Genomic DNA, 8,029 nt, shown 5'->3' with positions numbered 1-8,029 from the left:
ATGGAATTGGGCGCCATGGTGACGTAGGAGTTGGCACAACGCTATGACACACAGAGTGTCAGAGTTCGGAGTTCAATTCTGACACCACCTGTAAGAACGTTCTCCCAATGAACATGTGAATTTTCTCTGGGTGCTCTGGTTTCCTCCCACATTTCAAAGATGGAACGGCTAGTAGGTTTAATGGCCGTTGGAAATTGTTCTATGGTTAGTCTGGTGTTAAATAGGTGGGTTGCTGGGCGGCATGGTTCATTGGTCTGGGAGGGCCTGCTCCACACAGTATCTCGAAATAAAATAAAGAAGATGGGTGTTGGATATTGCTCCCACTACCTCGTGTTGTTCATATTTAAAAATAAAATTTGATAATTTTTTATCATATATTTGATAATGTACGCAAGAAAAACAAATTGCATGCACAAAATGCTCTCACCCTCTCCCTTTGTTCATCTCTCTCTTTCTCTTTGTCACATTCTCCCTGCACCCATCCTCCCTTTTCTATTGTTGCTTCCCAATTTCCTCTTCTCCTCCTCCTCTCCTCCTCTCCCTCCCTTCTTCCTGCTCACCTCGGTGGCTGCGGCGAGCACTGTCTACAAAGTGTACCTCCCCTCCCGAGCCCCCCACCTCTAACACCAAAGGAAGCAGCCCCACCCTCAGGCTCGCCACTCTTCACTGTGTCCGAACCCTCTGCAACAGCAGCTCGGGAGACCTTTCCTCTCGTGGACTACAGCGTTTGCCACCAACCCCATCGAGGGGCAGTGACCGATGGCCGACAAGCGTGAGCCTTGTTTGAATCTCATGAAACGATGCCAAAGGTCCTCTAGTCTAACTGTGGAAAGGAAGTCTTCTCACGGACTGGACTCTGTGCCTGCCTCAGTTCAGGATAATTTGGAGGTGTATTTTGTTGATACTAAACTTGTAATTGTTGTGATTACTGTGATAATTGCTGGTTATTTGGGCTGGGTGGTTATCTTCAAAAGGCCTTTGCTCCCTGACTAACTAGGATCAGAGTGATTGTTGATCCTCATCAGGCCTCTTCCCCACCCTGCTAATGATAACCAGAATATTGATAAACACACACAGCAAGATTCCACTCAACTCCTCATGTCTGTCATGCCCTGCAGAGGGGTCACCAGCTGACCCCAACTTTGGCCTCAGTGTCTCTTATCGCCAGGGCAACGACCTAGACCGTAATAGTTGTGTATTTAATATTTCAGTAATAATTGAGTAACCTTGTATATACACCAGTTGGTTAACTGTTCCTGTTCATTTAAATAATTCTTTATGGGTTATATGTTTAAATCTGTGAACTGCATACGCGCTACCATGTGATATGTGCGTGTCTCGATAAAGTAAAACCATAAGGTAGGGCCCTCTTTCCAGACTCCTGTGTCTTCCTTTGAATTGTTTAATGTTTTGAAGTTGCAAAACATAACATTGACAACGAGGTATTTTTAAAATGAACCCAAGATGGCTATCGACTCGTTCAAATGCAGCGAGATGTTCAAACTGAAAAAAACACAGCGACTTAAAAATGCAGCCCATGCGTGCAGAGACATTGAGTTGGAAAAAAAAACAAAAGAATTCCTGAGTTTATAAAGAGTGAGTACTGGGTGACAATGCTCACAAAAAAAAAAAGCAGAAATGGCTGGCTACATCAGAAAGATTGACGAGTTTGATGACACAACAGCAAACTGGCTCATGCATACTGAGCTAATTCAACAGTATTCTGAAGCAAATAAAAAATAGCCAATGAGAAATGAGTGCCAATTTTGCTGAATTTATTGGATTTAAGAGCATACAGTTTACTCTGAAGTTTGACTGCTCCAACCAAACCACCTGAAATGAGAAAGAGTAACGCAGGAACATTTAGAACCAAAGCAGAACGCTTTAGGTTTCATAAGCAGAATCAAAAGGAAAGAGAGTTCATGCCAGCCCACATGGTTGAATTGACGAGATTGTCTAAGCATTGTCACTCTGGTAATGGGTTTAATGATGCACTGAGAGATTGCTTAGTTCGGGGAAATCTTAAAGTATTCAAAAACGGCTCCTAACTGAAGCTCAACTTGCATTCTAATGAGTAGTTGAAATTGCTGTTTCAATGGAAACCGTAGACAGAGATGCAATTGAGTTGCAGTCAGGAATGAAAGTGAGTCTGAAAAACACTACAGTTCTAAACAGAAACCAGCCTAGCCAAATAAATTGTGTTACCATTGTGGCAGGGGCTCACATTCACCAAAGAAATGCAGATTTAAAGGTAAACTTGTAGAAAATGCAAGAAAGTAGGTCACAGACAAAGAGCATGTTGGGCAAACAAAAATAAATGGACCGCACATGGTAGAGAAAAAGATTTTTAAAAAATCAAGTCCCATTTTCAAAAAGAGCACTAATCTGCATGCTATTGATGAGATTTACAATGTGAAAATTAACAACAGGCAAGCAACATGACTTACACCAGAGGTGAGCAGCAAATTAATAAAATGGAATTGGACACTGGTTCAGTTATTTCAGATATTCCACAAAATGAGTTTGAGGGGCATTTTAAAGATACTGAACTGACGCCTGTAGATATCCAACTAAGAACTTTGGAGAAAAGATAACTCCAGTGGGAATGACATTTGTAACAGTGAATAACTGACCAGCCACATTGGGCTTGTATGTGGTAAAAAGAGAAGGGCCAGCATTGTGGAGATGTGAGTGGCTGAGACAACTACAACTTGACTGGAGCTCCATCCACCATTTGCATGCCACGTCCCCGGCGATAGAGTCAACTGACAGTGAATTAAGAAAGGTACTGGATGATGCCATGACTGTCTCCATGCCAAACACCATGAACCATCGCCCAACAGAGGGCAAACAGGTGTTGGTGACAACCTCTGTGCCTCTGGTTGGAAAGCATATTGGACCAAGGAAGGACCATGCTGCTCAGAGGAAGCATGAAAGTGATAAAAGCAGTGGTCTGACTACACTGGTTTTCATAAGCAACATATCTGAAAAAGCTTCTGATATGTAAATCAGGCAAATAATTTCAAAATGTGGCTTGTTTTTAAGCCAGGAGAGAGATCAAGAAAGCTGCAGGCATTTGGCTTTTGTAAGTATAGAGAGCTAGAATCTACTCTGTGTGCATTAAGGTTATTGCATGAACTTCAAGTGGGAGACGAGTCATAGTCATAGTCATACTTTATTGATCCCGGGGGAAATTGGTTTTCATTACAGTTGCACCATAAACAATTAAATAGTAATAAAACCATAAATAATTAAATAGTAATATGTAAAGTATAGACGGGAGGGGTATAGGTGGAGTAAATGCGAGTAGGCTCTTTCCACTTAGATTAGGAGAGATAAATACGAGAGGGCATGGCTTTAGGGTGAAAGGGGAAAGGTTTAGGGGGAACATTAGGGGGAACTTCTTCACTCAGAGAGTGGTGGGAGTGTGGGACGAGCTGCCATCTGATGTGGTAAATACGGGCTCACTCTTAAGTTTTAAGAATAAATTGGATAGACACATGGATGGGAGAGGTCTGGAGGGTTATGGACTGGGAGCAGGTCAATGGGACTAGCGGAATAAAGTTTCGGCACAGACTAGAAGGGCCGAATGGCCTGTTTTCTGTGCTGTAGTGTTCTAAGAAGCTGCTTGTAAATGTAGGTACAAAGATCAAAGCTCCGCTGGGTGAATGGAAGGCCAAAAGGAAAGGAGTCGATGGAGATATGAAAACAGAGAATTCGTCAGATGAGGTTGTGGACGAGGAAACCAAGACAAGAGATCAGGTAGTAAAGGCAGTAATCGAAGGATTAATAAGAGAAAACTCCAGTGAACTAAATGCACTTTCCCAAGATCAAAATGCACAAGCTAGAAGAAAAAAACTGGAAGGAGAAGGGTGGCCACCACTGTCAGAACCACTTCCTACAGTCTCAAAGTCAGCTCCTGCAGCCACCACGGAGGAGGCTTCCAAACCCGAGGTTGTTTCACAGCCATATTCTCACCTGTCAAGCAGAGCGACCACAATCCCCATCCCTTCTTATCCTACAAGATTAAGAAATCTTCGACAGCAATGAAACCTTTGAGCCTGAATGGGACAATTTGCAATTTGCTGTGTTGTGGATGTCTATATATGCTCGAGACAACCCCGATGTGATAGCTTCTCCATCCCTCTGCCCTGTAACACCAAGTTGGCACTTCATTCAAATAGCGCCCCTCACATCCCTCTGTCGCACTCCAGCAACAACCACCACTCTTGGGGTGTCCAGGAGTCGCGACGTGTGCTGGAAATGTCAGACTCCCAAGTGCTGAGGGAGGATTGATTCTGATGTGGAGATGGCGACCAGAGCAGAAACATATTCATTCCAACAGAACACTGGCGGCTTGGCCAAGTGACACTGCGAGACATGACGTTCTCAAAACTATGACCCTGCCATTAGCGCAAATCGGGCATATGCTTATATAGTACAAGCAACCCAGCATCCCTGAGCCTATCAAAATAAACTGAACAAGCTTATACAGAAATCACTAGGGATTGCATTACAAAGAGCAAGTCGCTCGACAAAAATCACAAGGAATTCCAAATGATTAATGACTCTCGTTAAACAGCAATTATCCAGTTCTGGTGGTCCAAATATCATGGAGCTCAATGTTCTCTGGCACCCCACACAAGCTTGAAGAGCTCATTACACTGGGAGCAAGGTAGAACATATGGGCGACATGGGATGGGGGAGAAAACGATGTGGCCAGTCTATGCACAGAACCCCCCAAACCCCCATGCCCCATTGTAGTCAAGTGACCTCCATTCCACCTCGGACAGTTTACTCCCTCGGGCCTTTGGGCCCTCATCCCACACCCCTGATGTTTGAATCTGGTAGGCGGCATACAGCAGAGAGGCTGCCCCTCCCCATCGCCCTCGTTACCCTTCCTCTTGACTCTGCACCCCTCCATTGGCATACAGTCCTGTTGATTGACATGAAATCCCCCAAGACCAGGTCAGGAGAGGCCAGTTCGTTCAGGAGGGGTCCCTGGGATGTGATGAGCGAAAGGAACTTTCTTGGGACATTATCAACTCATAGAGTCACACAGCACAGAAACTGGACATTCAGCCCAAATGGTCTATGCTGACCAAGATACCCAATCTAAGGTAGTTCCATCTGTCCACGTTTGATCCGTATCCCTCTAAACCTTTCCTATCCGTGGACCTGTAAACCTTTCCTATCTATGTACCCGTCCATATCCCTCTAAACCTTTCCTATCTGTGTACCCGTCCGTATCCCTCTAAACCTTTCCTATCCGCGTACCTGTCCATATCCCTCTAAACCTTTCCTATCTGTGTACCCGTCCATATCCCTCTAAACCTTTCCTATCCGTGTACCTGTCCGTATCCCTCTAAACCTTTCCTATCTGTGTCCCTGTCCATATCCCTCAAAACCTTTCCTATCCGTGTACCTGTCCATATCCCTCTAAACCTTTCCTATCCGTGTACCTGTCCACATCCCTCTAAACCTTTCCTATCCGTGAACCTGTCCATATCCCTCTAAACCTTTCCTATCCATGTACCTGTCCACATCCCTCTAAACCTTTCCTATCCGTGTACCCGTCCGTATCCCTCTAAACCTTTCCTATTCGTGTACCTGTCCATATCCCTCTAAACCTTTCCTATCCGTGTACCCGTCCGTATCCCTCTAAACCTTTCCTATCCGTGTACCTGTCCAAGTATCTTTTAAATGTCATTAATCTACCTGCTGCAATCACTTCCTCTGGCAGCTCGTTCCTTAGACTGACCACCATCTGAGTGAAGAAGTTGCTCCTCAGGTTCCTATTAAATCTCTCCCCTCTCACCTTAAACCTGAACCCTCTAGTTCATGATTCCCCAACACCAGGGATAAAACTGTGGGCATTCATCTTATCAATGCCCCTCATGATTTTATACAACTCTTTAAGTTCACCCCTCAATTTCCTCTTCTCCAAACAATAACATCCCAAACTGCTCAAGCTCTCTCTGTAACTCAGTCCTTTGAACTCTGGTAACATCCTCTTAAATCTCCTCTGCACTCTTCCCAGTTGTGCTATGTGTGGTGGCATGTGCTGTGTGACTGTATGTGGGGTGACTGTAACTGGTGTGTGTGACTGTATGTGTTATGTCTGACGGTAAGTACTGTGTGTGACCATATGTGGTGTGTGTGTGACTGTATGTGGTGAGTAACTGTATGTGCTGTGTGTGACTATATGCTGTGTGTGTGACTGTATGTGTGTGTGTGACTGTATAACCCAGTGTTTTGCACGTTGGCCTTGGAGAAGCGCTGTTTTGTTCAGCTGTATGGTTGAATGACAATTAAACTTGAACCTGAACCAACATCCTGTGCAACTGCAAATGACATCCTGACTTCTAGACTCTGCCCTGACCGAGTGTGTCGAATGACTTCTTCACCAGCTGTTACCTGTGACTCCACTTTCAGCGAACCACGTACCTTTATCTCGATTCCCTCTGTTCTACAGCACTCCCCAGGACCTTGTCGTTCATAGTGAACATCCCCTCTCCGATTTAACATTTTAAATACAATGGCTAACGACAAACCAATAGTTAGTGACTTTCTGTGGAGGAAGAAGGTAAAATTCACTGAACAATTTATTAAACGGCGGTCCGTTTCACCAATGTCCTATGCACCCGGAACATAATGTGGAGGCAAGAAGGGTTGAAATTCAACTCCTGAATGATTGACTGTTAAACGACCCTCTAGAATGTTGGGATTCAAACCGCTGATCTAAAGAGCTGTCAAAGGGGGTGAACAATCCCACCCCCCCATGGAGTTTAGGAGCGGGTTGGAGTGTGGCAGCCAATCAGTGCAGGGTGGGCTAAAGCAGGGAGACTGTCCACCAGCTCTCATTGGCTGGGAGGTAGGTGGTCAATAGTCAGATCCCAGCAGCCAATCAGGGAAGGGCGTGTCTCTCCCTCTCTCTTTCTCTCTGCTGAGGTTGCTTCCCTTGTCTTATCAGGAATCAAATGAGTTAATGATTGCCAGAGGTAGGACGGGCTTTGGCAATAAACAGCTGAGATCAAGGGTGACACATCTCAAAAATGTCTCAGGTGAGATAGGGAGAACTTCTCCAGGGTGCACATCCAGCTGTTGGTCAATTAACTTCAGGGATGGGGCAGGGGAAGGTGGAAGGAAGTGAGTGATGGCTGTGTGCAGAGAGAGGAGTCGATGTATTCCTGCTCCAGAGATCTGGGTTTGATTCTGACCTCCAGCGCTGTGAGTGTGTGAGAGAGTGTGTGTGAGTGTGAGTGTTTGTGTGTCTGTCTGAGAGAGAGAGAGAGAGAGAGAGGGAGAGAGTGTGTGTGTGTGTGAACGTGAATGTATGAGAGTGTGAGTGTCTGAGAGAGAGAGTGTATGTGTCAGTGTGTGTGTAAGAGTGTGTGTGTGTGTGTGTGAGAGAGAGTGTGTGAATGTGAGTGTGTGAGTGTGTGTGTGTGAGAGAGGGTGTGTTTGTGTGTGTGAGTGTGAGTGTGTGAGTGTGTGTGTGAGAGAGAGTGTGTTTGTGTGTGTGTAAGAGAGAGTGTGTGTGAGTGTGAGTGTGTGAGAGAGTGTCAGAGAGAGAGTGTGTGTGTGTGATTATGAATATGTGTGTTTGTATGTGTCTGTGTGAGTATGTGTGTATGTGTGTGTGTGAGAGAGAGTGTGTGTGTGTGTGTGTGTGTGTGTGTGTGTGTGCATGGAGTTTGCACGTTCTCCCAGTGACCACGTGCCCCCCCGAGAGCAGTGTAAATGGGCTAGTACAAGCTGTGTGGGCTGAAGAGCTGTGCAGCCACTGGCTGCCCTCAAACAGCAGAGGGAACCATTTTGCCACTGGTAGACGGATGTCATGGGGTCACAAGGGGTCTTGGAGTCGGACTGATGGCCTCCCACCTCTGTGATGGCTGGGTTGATCAACCCCAGGGCTTACCGCTTGACGGCGAGAGGTGGTTTCACCATGGTAGAGTATTACCAAAGGATGGGGTCATGAAAGACACAGCGTTGAGAGGGAGTGACGGGGAGAAATTGCCTCTGGGGT

Source organism: Mobula birostris, chromosome 2 (genome assembly GCF_030028105.1).
Source record: "Mobula birostris isolate sMobBir1 chromosome 2, sMobBir1.hap1, whole genome shotgun sequence".
In the NCBI taxonomy this organism is placed as follows: Eukaryota; Metazoa; Chordata; class Chondrichthyes; order Myliobatiformes; family Myliobatidae; genus Mobula; species Mobula birostris.
The sequence above is the reverse complement of the archived record's forward strand: the minus strand, read 5'-3'. Positions refer to the sequence as shown.